Raw genomic sequence first — 16,067 nt, forward strand, 5'->3', positions numbered from 1 at the left:
ACTTTGGAGGCTTACTTTACAAGTTACCATTATCATTTACCTCTTTTATTAACTGTATGCCTCTTAAGGAATCCCTCTTTTACATTGGGATAAACTCCTGCTGAGCACTATAGATGTTCAAAAGCTTTCACATGTGACACTAAACTAAACTAAACTAAACTAAACTAAACTAGACTAAACTCCTACCAATGTTCATTTACTGACCTGTCTCTTAGCTTGTTTACCCAGTCTAGCTTAGACAACCATATAACAATTTAACCATATAACAATTACAGCACGGAAACAGGCCATCTCGACCCTTCTAGTCCGTGCCGAACACGTATTCTCCCCTAGTCCCATATACCTGCGCTCAGATCATAACCCTCCATTCCTTTCCCATCCATATAACTATCCAACTTCTCCCTCATAATGCACCTTATTTAGACTTTAGAGATACAGTGTGGAAACAGGCAACTTCGGCCCACCGAGTGCATGCTGATCAATGGTCGTCTCATACACAAGCATATATTCTACACACTAGCATCAGAATACAATTTACAGAAGCCAATTAACCTGTACATCTTTGGAATGAGGGAGGAAACTGGAGCACCCGCAGAAAGCCCACGCAGCCACAGGGAGAACATGCAAACTCCATACAGCCAGCTCGTGGGATCAGGATCAAACCTGTGTCTCTGGTGCTGTAAGGGAGAAAAGCTACTGATGCACCACTATGTTGCCTGAAAATTTAAACGAAAGGCAATTGGCCACAAATACACTGAAGAGTTAAAGCATTTTTATAAAAACGTAATCTCGTGTAATGGGATTTACATTTCAATTTATTTATTACTTATTTTGGAATAATATATATTCAACATAGCTAAATGTCGAAATGAATTTGCTGGAAATGTTTTCTTTTCTAAATGTCATGAAACCAATAAGTACAAGAACAAATATGATAGTTATAAGGGAAACCAAAACTACTTTAGATAGCTAGGTTGGATTGTTTTGGGGGGGAAATTGTAGGGTCACAGTGCACAATTGACGTGAGCCCATGGTGTAGACTGTTTTGTTGAGTGGCTAGGATTAGTTCAAGCTGGTTTACGCTGATTGGGACCAGGCCACAACATATAAGGGCATAGTGACTAGAGCCAGTGCTGGAAGATTTTCAAGAGATCGTTGCAACCTACTGGGAGAGATAGCAATAAGAGACTACATGCTGATTTTCTGTCATAGTAACCTGACAGAGTGCCTGTGAATGAAATGTAAATTGTGAAATCTTACTTGTGTCTGTGTTTCCAGGATAGAGAGAGAAAAACATGTTGGTGTCAATAATGCTTTAGAAAATAGACAATAGACAATAGATGCAGAGCAGGTCATTCGGCCCTTCGAGCCAGCACTGCCATTCAATGTGATCATGGCTGATCATCCCCAATCAGTACCCCGTTCCTGCCTTCTCCCCATATCCCCTGACTCCGCTATCTTTAAGAGCCCCATCTAGCTCTCTCTTGAAAGTATCCAGAGAACCAACCTCCACCGCCCTCTGAGGAAGGGAATTCCACAGACTCACAACTCTCTGTGTGAAAAAGTGTTTCCTCATCTCCGTTATAATGGCTTACCCTTTATTCTTAAACTGTGGCCCCTGGTTCTGGACTCCCCCAACATCGGGAACATTTATTTATTAATTTGTGTATAAGATTTAGTTTAGTTTAGTTTAGAGATAGAGCATGGAAACAGGCCCTTCAGTCTACCGGGTCCACACTGACCAACAATCACCTCACCCGTGAATTACTTCTATCCTACAAACTAGGGAAAACATTTCAGCAACCAATTATCCTGCAAACCTGCACGTCTTTGGAGTGTAGGAGGAAACTGGAGCACCCGGAGAAAACCCACGCAGTCACAGGGAAATTGTGGAAACTCCGTACAGACAGCACCCGTAGTCAGGATCGAACCTAGGTCTCTGGCGCTGTAAGGCAGCAGCTCTACCGCTGCACCACTGTGCCACCCCATCGGCTTATTATTGGCAGAATGATCTTAGCAATCACGAGCAATGTGGTTGAGGTTCGTGATTTATCTCTGATATTTAACAGAGATATTGCAACTTATTGCTTCTCCCCGAGGCACAGCTGGAAGATTTGCTCCCCAATGCATAGGACCTACAAACATCCTCCCTTTCCCCCTCCTGCAGGAGCCAACTAAACGTAAGCATCCCCTCAATATGAACTCATGTCCTGGGATCATTAGTTCAGGCCTCCGGAGTATTAACTCATTAAATCAACCTCTATTCTGCAATGGCTCCAGGTGTATCATGTGCTTCCCATTGTGCCACACTGACCACCATTAACACATCTTTCTGTTCCTTAAGTCTTTAGACTTAAGAGATGCAGCCTGGAAACAGGCCCTTCGGCCCAGTGAGTCTGTCCGCTCAGCAATCCCCATATACTAGTACTATCCTACAGAGACAGCACCTGTAGCCAGGATTGAACCTGGGTGTTTGTCGCTGTCAGGCAGCAACTGTACCATTGTGCCTCCCTTGCATCTTCATTTGTTTTCCCCTTAAATTAATACATTCTGGTTTTGCAGAAGTTGTATCAGCATCCAAAATCGGGCATGTCTGCATATAAAACACAGAGGGCCATGAGGAATCATTATGCCATGACAAAAGATGCACATTGACAACATCGCAGGATCAATGATAAATAATGAAGGTACTACTGCAAGTTGACAGTCATACTGATGAGACAAGGCAACACTTCATTTTATAATCTGTCATTTTCCATAAGTGCGCTGTCCTGGCCGTCAAATTGTTACTCACTTGAATCCTGGAAATGGATGAACAGACCATGCAACTAATTAAATATTGGGAAGATCAGATATCATCATCTTCATCTCCCATCATGAATGTTGTTCCCTCCGCAGAAACGTAAGCCTTCTCTGGCAAACATCGCAAGACTGTTTGCCATCAAAATTTGAGCCTGATTCAGTTTCAGATCTGGTATCTGTGCCACCTCCACAAGCCCTATTTGCACCTCAATAAGGGACAGCACGGTGGCACAGCGGTAGAGCTGCTGCCTTACAGCGCCAGAGACCCGGGTTCAGTCCTGACTACGGGTGCTGTCTGTGTGGAGTTTGTATGTTCTCCCTGTGACGGCGTGGATTTACATTGGGTGCTCCGGTTTCTTCCCATATCCAAAGACGTACAGGTTTGTCAGCTAATTGCCTTCTGTAAATTGTAAATTGTGCATAATGCGAAAGATAGTGCTGGTGTTAAGGGGTGATCGCTGGTTGGCATGGACTCGGTGGGCTGAAGGGTCTGTTTTCATGCTGCACCTCTAAAGTCAAGTAAAGTCTAAAGTAACAATATTTAAATCCAGCCTTGTCTCAGCTCAAAAAGGGCTGAAGAACCTCATCAATGTCTTGGTTATCTTCAGAAATGTACTATCTCATACGTTCTTTATTTAGTGTCCTCTTAATTCCATTATATTGAAGTCATTCAACTCTGCTGCACTGCCTGCTCACCAAGCACCTAAAGCGGCCTTTTCACGGGGCGACTTGACGCAAGAGTTAACCAGAGTTTAACATCGTGGGAACCTCGTGCGATAACAGTACGGCATTCGTGGACCACCGTGGACCACCGTAGCGCTAACGGCAGGTAATCGTGTATCTTGGTCACTCGGGAGAAAATTCAAGAAAGTTTGAATTTCTCCAAGAGTGACTTGTACACTTGTGGTTGAGCATTGCAACATTATATGAACGTAGTGGCCAGTGCGATATCCGTAATAACTCTTGCGGATACCGTGGGAACTCCTGCGAACGGTGAACCCGGAAGCTGGACAGAGGGGACAGAAGGTGAGTAAAAATTGTCTTCTGTGGGATTGAATTTAAAAAATAAATAAAAATAAAGATTTACATCCGCATATGGACATCAACTTATTCATGAGTTATGTTAATGAGATTCAAGAAAATAACTATAATCTTTAAAAGGGACTTTAAAAGGGACTTTACTGAAAGGTCCCGCATTTTTATGGTCCGTGAGAAATTTTTCACATGTACTTCTTTGAGAGATACAGCTCGGAGTCCTCGCCGACTAGCGATCGATGCCTTTCCGAAGCAGGGTCCGGAACGCTACCAATCAATGTTGTACAGAGCCCCGTGTAAGGAGTGAACTGCACATGCTGGTTTAAACCGAAGACAGACACAAAAAGCTGGAGTAACTCAGTGAGTCAAGCAGCATCTCTGGAGAAAAATAGCTGATGTTTCGGGACGAGACACATCTTCAGACTCAATTCCAATTAGGCTGTCTGAAGAAGGGTTCCGATTCGAATCGCCACCTATTCTTTTTCTCCAGAGATGCTGCCTGACCCGCTGACTTACTCCAGCTTTTTATGTTTTTCTTCCCAGATCTGACTTACCTGCTGAGTTACACCAACATTTTGTGTCCTTCTGTGCGTATTAACCAGCATTAACCAGCGTCTGCAGTTCCTTTAGACATTACCTAACTTCAGATTTTAGAGATATAGCGCGTGGGAACTCCTGCGAACGGTAAACCCGGAAGCTGGACAGAGGGGACAGAAGGTGAGTAAAAAAGGTGGTCTCAATATCGACAAGGGTACATGTGTCCTTCGAAGACGTCCCACCTAATTGTCATTGTTGGATAATCTTTTTAACAGGAACACTTGCAGAGATGGCTCCCAGAAAATCTCAAAGAAAGGGGGTAAAGCGTGTCAGAGATGTTTTTGCCATGTTGCTCTATTCAGTTTCTATATTGTTTCAGTTTCTATATCTATATTGTTGCTCTATTCAGTTTCCCAGGGGGTCGGGACGGGACTGGAGTTGGGAGGGAAAGGTGGGGGAGTCGAGGGAGAGGAGGGGGAGACAGATGGGGGTGTCTTCATTTACTGGCGGCGGGTGTCTGTCACTGAAACAGGCAGGTGAGATTTCACATCCACCTTGTGTGTGCCTCTCTCTCTCTCCCTCCCTCTTACACAGGCTGAGAGACTCTGCCTCTGTGAGTGTACGTCTCTTTCTCCCCCTCTCCCACACACAGTAAGACCGAGGTACTGTGCTCAGTCCATCTGTGTCTCCCACATACACAGTAAAACATGTCTCCAAATGAGCCAATTCAACCAAGGGAGGATATTTATAGTGTGTGAAAAAAAAGTTACATCATTTGTGTCACGTGTAGTTCACGATGTTCATTCAAGATTTAACGCAAAAGCTCGGGAGACGGACAAGTCACTCGCACAAATAACAGAAATGCCGAGTACCGTGGGAACTCTTTACCTACCCCCCGTTATATCGTGCGAGACTCGTGCTGGACCACGACCACTTCACTCTGGTGACATCTTGCGTCAACTCGCCCCGTGAAAAAGCCCCATAAGTGTTTGCTGAATATACAAGAAACTGCAGATGCTGGAATCTGTAGCAAGAGAAAGAGAGAAGCTGGAGAAGCTCAAGGGATCACATAGCATTTGTGGAATCAAAGGGATAGTTGACGTTTTGGGTCAAGTCCCTTCATCTGGAATGAAAATAGAGTCACGGAAACAGCCCTTCCGCAGAACTTGTCCATGCTGGCCAAGATGACTCATCTACACTCGTCTCATCTTCCTGTGTTTGGCCCATATCCCTCTAAACCTTTCCTGTCCACGTACCTGCCTAAATGTCTTTTAAATATTGTTATTGTACCTGCCCCATCTACCACCTCTGGCAGTTCCTTCCATATAATAATAATAATAATAAATTTTATTTATGGGCGCCTTTCAAGAGTCTCAAGGACACCTTACAAAAATTTAGCAAGTAGAGGAAAAACATGTAAGCGGAATGAAATAAATAGTAGAGACATGACTAGTACACAAATTAAAGACAGAATTCAATTCAAAACACAATATGAGGCAATTCAAGCACAGATGAAAAGGGAGGGGGACGTGGGGCTAAGGATAGGCAGAGGTGAAGAGATGGGTCTTGAGGCGGGACTGGAAGATGGTGAGGGACACGGAATTGCGGATCAGTTGGGGGAGGGAGTTCCAGAGCCTGGGAGCTGCCCTGGAGAAGGCTCTGTCCCCAAAACTGCGGAGGTTGGACGTGGATGGAGAGGAGACCGGCTGATGTGGATCTGAGGGACCGTGAGGGTTGGTAGGGGGAGAGGAGGTCAGTGAGATATGGGGGGGCCAGATGGTGGAGGGCTTTGTAGGTGAGGACCAGGATTTTGAAGGTGATCCGGTGGGAGATGGGAAGCCAGTGAAGTTATTTGAGGACTGGAGTGATGTGATGCCAGGATTTGGTGTGGGTGATGAGTCGGGCGGCTGCGTTCTGGACCAGTTGGAGTCGGTTGTTGTAGGTGGAGCTGATGCCAAGGAGAAGTGAGTTGCAGTAGTCCAGTCGGGAGGAGATGAAGGCATGGCTGAGTCTTTCAGCAGCGGGAGGTGTGAGAGAGGGTCTGTTTTTGGCGATGTTGCGGAGGTGAAAGAAGGAGGTTTTAATGACATGGCGGATGTGAGGCTCAAGGGAGAGGGTGGAATCAAAGATCACGCCAAGGTTGCGGGCCTGGGCAGATGGGGAGACAGTGGTGCCGTCGATGGTGAGAGTGGGGTTATTGATTTTACTGAGTGTGGATTTGGAGCCTATGAGGAGGAATTCTGTTTTATCGCTGTTGAGTTTGAGGAAGTTAAGTTGCATCCAGGTTTTTATAGCTGACAAACAGGTGTTGATATGGGAGAGATATACCCACCACTAGTGCCACTGTGAGAGTAGAGTGGTGTGTATGTGGAAGGACCTGCCAAAGGAGGTAGTTGAGGTGGGATGGCTGCAGTTTAGGCCGTATACCACATCTAGCTGCATGGTATCTAAAGGTTCTAGCACGCAGTGAGTCGTACATCCTCAATAGGTCCCTGCTGTAAAAATCTCGACCTGTCACTGGCTGAGAACCCAACACTGGGCTGATGTAGCAACGCCTATGGACAAAGAACTATAAGGTTCTACGTTTGCGTAAAACAGGAAGCACCACTCATCAAGCTCCACCACTGGCCATGCAGATGCTAGTCAATACACAAAAGGACAAAGTGCTGGAGTAACTCAGCAGGTCAGGCAGCATCTCTAGAGAACAGCTTTTGTCTTCTTCAGTGTGAAGAAGGGTCTCAACCCAAAAAGTCCCCTATCCATGTTTCCCAGAGATGCTGTTTAATGGATGTGTGCAAGGCAGGTTTTTTACACAGACTGGTGGGGGCCTGGATTGCGTTGCCAGGGGTGGTGGTGGAGGCTGATATGACGATGGCGTTTAAGAGGCTTTTGGATAGGTATATGAAAGTACAGGGAATGGAGGGATATTGAGCATGTACAGGCAGAGGATATCTGTTTATCTTGCATCATGTTTGGCACAAACATTGTGGGGTGAAGGTTCCATTCCTGTGCTGTACTTTACACTTTTGAGGTAGTGCGTGGATACAGGCCCTTCGGCCCACCGAGTCTGAGCCAACCAACAATCACCCCATACACTCGCACTATCCTATACATTAAGGACAACTTAAAATTTTACCTAAGCCAATTAACCTACAAACCTGTACATCTTTGGAGTCTGTGAGGAAACCTGAGCACGTGGAGAAAACCCACATGGTCACAGGAAGAGCATACAAACTCCATACAGACAGCACCCATAGTCAGGGTCAAACGCGGGTCTCTGGTGCGGAAAAGCAGCAACTCTCTCGCTGCGCCACCGTGCCGTCCCAAACTGTATTGTTCTACAGTAAGTTCTTTGTTCTGTGTCTTGAAATACTTCTGCTACATTAAAGGCATCTAATGAATGGAACATGCCACTAATCTTATCAGCTGAGTCTAATGGTTATGTGTAAAAAGGTTGGGGATTCAAGTCGCATTCCAAAGATTTCAGCACAAAATCCACGTTGATTCCCCAGGGCAATACAAAGGGAGGGCCACGCCGTCTTTTGTTTGTAATCTTAAACAAAAAACCTCCCTGAAGTGGACTCAAAGGGCTATTTTATTAGGGCAGGCAAATTAACCCAGTATCCAGGCCAATATGATTCCATCAATTAAATTGATGGAATCATATTGAAAGAGGTATCTGATTATTATCACCTATTGGGCAGCACAGTGGCGCAGCAGTAGAGTTGCTGCCTTACAGCGCCTGTAGCGCTGGAGACCCAGGTTTAATCATGACTAGGAGGGTTTCTGTATGGAGTTTGTACCTTCTCCCCGTGACCTGCGTGGGTTTTCACTGAGATCATCGGTTTTCTCCCATACCCCAAAGGGGAGGTTTGTAGGTTAATTGGCTTAGTATGAGTATAAATCGTCCCTTGTGTGTGTCGGATAGTTTTAATGTGTGGGCATCGCTGGTTGGGGCAGACTCGGTGGGCCGAAGGGCCTGTTTCCATGCTGTATCTCTAAACTAAACTAAACTATACTGTCTGTGAGAGCTTACATGCACAAATTAACTTCTCAGCTTTCTGACTTTCAATGGTGACTTCTCTTTAGAAAGAACCTCATAGGTTGCAAAGGACTTAAGGAAGACCTTGCTATAAAAATGCAAGGCTTTTCTTTAATTCCTCCAAAGGCATACAGTAGCACAGTTGTTAATTTGCAGGAATATGATTAGGAGGCTTGGTCTATTGATCCAGAGATTTAAACAAAATACCACCAGAGCACATGGGAGAATTTAAATCCAAGTAATTAAATAAATCAGCAGTAAGAAGCTAGTCTCTGAAATAATGACCATGAAACTAACAGATAGCTGAAAAAATGAATCTAGTTCACGTATGTCCTGCAGGGAAGGAAATTTGTCAATCGTCCTCAGTCCGTCTTATCTGTGACTCCAGATGCAATGCAATGTTTTCACCAGAGAATTGTGGATGCTGCTCAGATCATCACACAAACCAACCTCCCTGCCAACTTAGCATGATGTCCCCTCAATATGAACTCATGTTGCATATGCTACATATTCATTGTAGCAGTCCCAACCTCCTGCACTACTTTGTATCAGGCACACTCACCACACACACACACACTGTGATTAGGTATGTAAGCACTTTCAGTATTACTACGCCACACAGACAAAGGAGCTGAATAAAGGAGTACAATAAGGCAACTGAAACAACCTGAATTGTGTCGTTTATTATCAGGATATCAAACACGAAGACACAACATGGTGGCAGCGGTGACTTTCGAGTAAAAAACCGCGCTATTGTGAATCGCTATTGGGAATTAGGAACAGCGGCTGCAGAGAAATTGATTTTTTTTTGTGCACCCGCCTAACAACACAAGATGGCGGCCTCCACAGCAGCAATGAGCCTCCACCCTACGATGAACTGGGACGCCGATGATGTGGTGGAGGCGTTCAAGAAATTCAAACAAAAGAGCCAGCTGGCATTCAAAAGCTTCCTGAAAGGAACTGCAGATGAAGAGAAGGTCAGTTATATTTTACTATGGCTCGGGGAGAAGGGTCTAGACATTTTTAACAGTTGGAGCTTAACAGAGCCCGACTGCAATAATCCAGGAATAGTCCTTGAAAGGTTTGCGAACCATATGGAGCCCAAATCAAACCACAGAATCCATCGGTATGAGTTCCAAGGGCTAAGACAAGACCCACAAGAAACAACCGACACTTTCCTGTCGAGACTAAGGAACGTGGCCAAGAAATGCAGATTTGGTGATGAAGATGACAGAATTGTCGACCAGCTAATATGGGGGTGCGCCCACCAAGAGGTCCAAAAGTCCCTAATAGGGAAAGACACCCTCAACCTAAAAGACGCCGTAGATGCTGCCAGAGCTTTCGAAGCCACAAGGAAACAAATGTCCTCCCTCTGCCTTCAAGTTGGCTCATCTCAGAGCAGCACCAGAGTGAATATAGACGCTCTCTCAAAACGTGACCCTGGCTCCACCTTAAAGGCTCCAAAGCAGACATTTTCTAGGCATGCAAACAAACAAGCAAGCCAAAGAAGCTGCTGGAACTGCGGTACAGAGCATGCATTTGATGATCGCAGGGAGTGCCCAGCATACGGGACTACCTGCAACTCCTGTGGGAGGCCTAACCACTGGAAGAAAATGTGTAGGTCAACAAAATCATACAGCACCAAGCCAAAGCAGCAATGGTCAAAGAACGATAGAAATACGAGAAGGAAACAAATACACGCACACGTCCAACAGGAAGAGGAGATAACCTCAGATACCTCTGAGGAAGAATTCCTTTCCGTTGGGACCATTGACGTCCACGAAATGGGAAACAACAAACCACATAGCAACAGAGATGAAGCATATACTATAATACAACTACAGAAAAAAGTGGGAAAGAAAAGAACAACGATTAATCTAAGGCTCAAAATTGATACTGGAGCCCAGAGCAATATCTTACCAGTCAATCTTTACGGAAAGATATTCCCTGAACACATAACAAAAGATGGCAGCGTCAGGAAAGGAATCCTTGGAAGTAGCGATGTAGTCCTAGCTGCATACGGAGGTTCCATAATCCCACAGCTAGGCAAAACAATCATAGCAGGAACATACAAAGGGAAAGAAGTGAAATGCCCCTTCTACATCACTAAATCGAAAGGACCTGCTATTCTCGGCCTGAACACGTGCCAAAGACTGAAGATTGTGTCAATCAACCATGAAATCAAGACAAACTCCTGCAGAATTGACAGAAACATACCCATCAAAAACCGGCCGCCCATCAGGAACAAAGAAGAATTGATGGACATGTACCCAGAGTGTTTTGACGATACCGTTGGTTGTTTTGAGGAATACGAATACCATATCACAGTAGACCCCAGTGTGAAACCAGTGATCCACCCACCCCGCCGTGTTCCCCTTGAACTGAAAGAGAGGCTAAGGGAACAACTAAACGAAATGGAAAAAAAGGGCATCATCACAGCAATAACTAAACCAACTGATTGGGTAAATTCAATTGTTATCAAAGAAAAGCCAAACGGAAAACTAAGGATATGCCTTGATCCCAGGGATCTGAACAATGCATTGAAGCGCGACCATTATCCAACTCCAACCCTTGAAGAGATCACACCAGCACTGGCCGGTTCCAAGGTGTTCAGCAAGCTGGATGCTAGCAATGGATATTGGAACATCAAAATAGACCGAAAGTCATCAATGCTCACCACTTTCAACACGCCATTTGGCAGATTCAGATTCAACAGGCTCCCATTCGGGCTGAAGGTGAGTCAAGATGTCTTCCAGCGGAAAATAGATGAAACATACAAAGGCTGTAAAGGGGCAATCGGGATAGCAGATGATATCCAAGTATACGGCAGAGATGAAAACACGCATGATTACAACCTCCATGAGGCTATGGAAAAAACTCGAAGAGCCGGCATAAAGCTCAATGCAGACAAATGCATAATCAAAGAAAGGGAGTGCAAATTCTTTGGACTGATTTACTCTGCAGAAGGAGTGAAACCGGACCCTACAAAAGTGGATGCTATCAACCACATGGAGGAACCCAAAGACAAGAAACAGCTAAGAAGTTTCCTAGGGCTCATACAATACATGGGAGTCTTCATACCTAAGCTTGCTAATCACACAGCAAATCTCCGTGAATTGATGAAAGACGACGCTGAATTTGATTGGTGTGCTTCACATAGCCAAGATTTTGGGAAAATAAAACAACTCATCAGCAAAGAAACGATCCTGCAGTACTATGACAGACAGAAACCTGTAACACTCCAAGTTGATGCCTCCATGAGAGGAGTTGGAGCAGTACTGATACAAAATGGCCGACCTATTGCGTATGCATCCAAAGCACTCACTCCTACAGAATCAAGGTACGCAAACATAGAGAGAGAACTCTTAGCAGTAGTCTATGGCTGCGAGAAATTTCACACTTACCTATATGGAAGGTATTTCGACATTGAAACAGACCACCGCCCTCTAGAACAAATCGGAAAAAAAAACCTCACCAAAGCACCAGCCAGACTACAGAGACTATTACTGAGGCTACAGAACTACGACTACAACATCAGATACAAGCCAGGAAAAGACCTGCTGCTAGCTGACGCCCTATCCAGACTATCAACACATGACAAACAAGAGATGGAAGGGCTGAGCATAAAGATCCACCACATTGTGAATGTGACAAGTGTGAAGCTGGAACAGATCAAAGAGGAAACAGCCAGAGATGAAGAACTCCAGCTCCTCACCCAAATGGTAATACAGGGGTGGCCAGAAAAGAGACAACAAGTTCAGCCTCTCCTCCGCGAATACTGGACCATCCGTGATGATATTTCGGTAGAGAATGGAGTCCTGATGGCCGGATCACGAATCATCATACCCAAGTCCATGAAAAAAGAAATCCTCGAAAAGATCCACCAGGGACACTTAGGAATGGAAAAGTGCAGACTCCGTGCTAAATCCGCTGTGTACTGGATAGGCATGTACAAGGACATAGAAAAGCTGGTATCTACATGCCACATATGCCAAAAATACAGGAATTCACAACAGAAGGAGGAAATGACACCCAGTGATATCCCAAGCCGGCCATGGCAAACCATCGGAGCAGACCTGTTCACAGAGAACCAGCAATGGTATTTGATTATGGCCTGCTACTACTCCAAATTCCCATTTGTGAGAAACGTAAAGGACTTGAAAGCTAAAACAATTGTGTCAATTGTTAGAGGGTTGTTTGCAGAGCAAGGAATACCTGAGCAGATCGTATGTGACAATGGAACCCAATTCACATCTCGGGAATTCAGAGAGCTAGCCACCGAATACGGGTTCAAAATCACAACATCTTCACCACATTACCCAAAGGGCCATGGGTTTATTGAAAGGCAAGTACAGACAGCCAAGAAAACACTAATAAAATGCCGAGAGGCAAAGGAGGATCCAAACCTGGCACTTTTATCCTTACGGGCAACTCCACTAAAGGCTGACATGAAGTCTCCTGCAGAAATGCTAAATGGCAGGAAATACAAAACCACCCTGCCAAGCAAAATCCAACCCCCTATCGACCAAGAAGAAACAAGGGCAAAATTGGCAGCTGCCCAGGAGGAGGGGCTGAAACAATACAACAAAAATGCACAGTATTTACCTGAACTATTTCAAGGCCAAAACGTACATGCTCAGGATCCAACAACAAAGAAATGGACCCCAGCACAAATCACCAGCAGGGCTGGAACCCCAAAATCATATATCATAGAGACAGAACCGGGCAGGCAGTTGAGACGAAACAGAATTCACATCCGCCCGACACCTGAAATGTCAACACCTGCAACTTCAAAGACAACACCAGCAACTCCTAGGACACCACCCACAGCAGCAGCAACACCTGCCATTGATGACAACACATTCTCACAGACTGCTACCAGTGAGTCATATAGTCAACCAGCACCAACCAATGGCCAGGAAACAACTCAACAAGTTACCAATACATCGAGTGCAACACTGCAGGCAACAACCAGATCTACTAGATCCAGGAGCAACATCTTACCCCCAGCGCGTTATCGCTAGCACTGGAAGGGACAAGTCACGCCAAGACATGACTCTTGACTGGCTACGCACTACCTGAAAGAAAACAAGCTGCCATTATATATTTTGTTGTGTAGTATAGTAGCAAGCAGAATGCCATGAATGTGGGCAGAATAATCCCACGGTATCTGCTACAGGATTGCCACCCTCGCTCTGGCAATCCTCTAGTGTCACTAATTTTTGTTCCTTTCTTTTGAGAAGGGGGGATGTTGCATATGCTACATATTCATTGTAGCAGTCCCAACCTCCTGCACTACTTTGTATCAGGCACACTCACCACACACACACACACTGTGATTAGGTATGTAAGCACTTTCAGTATTACTACGCCACACAGACAAAGGAGCTGAATAAAGGAGTACAATAAGGCAACTGAAACAACCTGAATTGTGTCGTTTATTATCAGGATATCAAACACGAAGACACAACAGTTCAGGCCTCTAGAATATTAACACACCAACTCATCTACTTCCTTAGGAGGCTGTGGAAGTTCAGCTTGTCTCCAACAGCCCTCAACAATTTCTACAGGTGCAGCGTGGAAAGCATTTTATTGGGAAGCATCACTGACTGGTTTGGAAACAGCTCCATCCAAGAGCACAGGAAATTGCACGGGGATGTAGATGTCGCCCAGACCATTATACAAACCAACCTCCCTTCCATTGACTCCATCTACACCTTACGCTGCCTCGACAAGGTCACCAGCATCATCAAGGACGTGTCACACCCGGTCACGCCTTCTTTTCCCCTCTGCCATCTGGCCAGAGATACAGAATTGTGAAAATTCAAAACTCCAGATTCAGGGACAGTTTATTCCCAGCTGTTATCAAGGAAGTGAACCATTCTATCAACAACTAGAGGACGGTCCTGAGTAACCATCTATCTCATTGGTGACCCCCAGACTATCTTTAATTGGACGTTACTGGAGTTTAACTTGCACTAAACATTATACCTTTGTCCTGTATTCTATTCACTTTGGGCAGCTCGATTGTAATCATGTATAGCCTTTCCGTTGACTGGAGAGCAGGCAACAGAAAAGTCTTTCTCTGTACCTCGGTAAAGGTAACTATAAACTAAACTAAACTGAACTGAACTGAACTATAAACTCTTAATTCCCTACTTCAATGACATAATGTGCAACTTATTTTGGGGGCACTTAGGGATGAAGTGGATGTGGACCATGCCAGTGAATGAATGTTATAAAAAGCCTCATCATTCCAAATGCATCATCCATGCAGCAAATGTGTCACCGGCTTGCACTGCAAATGACTGAAGTCATGGCACATTTGGTAATGCTACATTAGGCAGCAACCAAAGCAAACCACTCTTTGAGACTCTTGACAACTTCTCAATAACAGTGACTCTTTACCTATGCTTTTGTGGTTTTTGCTACTCAGTTTTCCACTGTAGGCAATTGTTGAAAGCCACTAATTACCGTGACACCTTCCCACTACCGTGATACGTTACAACAGCAAAAGAAAACCTCATGAAAACAAATAATTTCAAAATAAGGGGCTTTATATGATTGCATGTAATCTTTGCAATGGAGGTTTATGGTGATGACTTATGGCTGCATTAAGCAATCATCAAACTTTGAAATGTTGAACTGTTACCACCACAGTCTATAACGAGCAATAGCACAACATTGATCACTCGGACCATTTTGAAACACAAGGAGAACATACAAATTCCACACAGACGACATCTGAGTTCAGGATTGAACGCAGATCTCTGGGGCTGTGAAGCCGCAGATCCACGAGACTTGCATTTGACCTTCTATGACTAATTAGACTGCATCTTCATCATCTTGGTCTTTCTCCGTAGCTTGGCCAAGTTGGTTCTTGGGTATATGAAGGGAAAGAGGGATATGGGGAGAGGGAATTTGCAGACTTACATCATGTGTTATTCATGCTATTTTTCCCTGTGTGCTTAATCATTACCAAAGAAAGATGATTGTCAAATCTCTTCCTCTGTCTCACTGGAATTCTGAACCACCTGTGCAATCCGTGCCAATATCAGGATGGTTCTTAAATGCTCTCTTTAATAGCCCAGCCAGCCATTCTGTGGTAGCAAAATCCCACTGATCAAATGGATTGCAGTGTTTTAGTGTGATGCGATGACTCATGATCAATTTTTTAAAGAGAATTAGAAATGGATAATAAATGTTGACATAGAACATTGTTCAATTGTGGTTTTATTGTCACAAGTGCAAGCACACAATGACATTTGTTTGTTACATACAGTTCTTTAACGTATTGCCAGACCTAAGCATATCCCCGATTAGCAAGGTAAACACAAAATGCTGAAGTAACTCAGCGGGACAGGCAGCATCTCTGGAGGGAAGGAATGGGCGATGTTTCAGGTCGAGACCCTCTCCCTATTAGCAATGTGTACAGAAATAGTCTACTGAGCCCACATGCAAAAGGCACTATTGTTTTGGCACCATTTTCAAAGTCCAGTCCATGCTCTAATTCGTATAAGCAGTGCCCATTCCAGGCAAGCCCTAGGCTGCTGTAGTCCTCCAGCCATCGCCTACCTTGGGCGCGACGTACCTTTCCTCGTCCATCCACCTTTGTGCCCCGTGTGCACTTTCAACAGCCAACCTTGAGGGC

The sequence above is a fragment of the Amblyraja radiata genome, chromosome 19 (genome assembly GCF_010909765.2).
Source record: "Amblyraja radiata isolate CabotCenter1 chromosome 19, sAmbRad1.1.pri, whole genome shotgun sequence".
NCBI lineage: Eukaryota > Metazoa > Chordata > Chondrichthyes > Rajiformes > Rajidae > Amblyraja > Amblyraja radiata.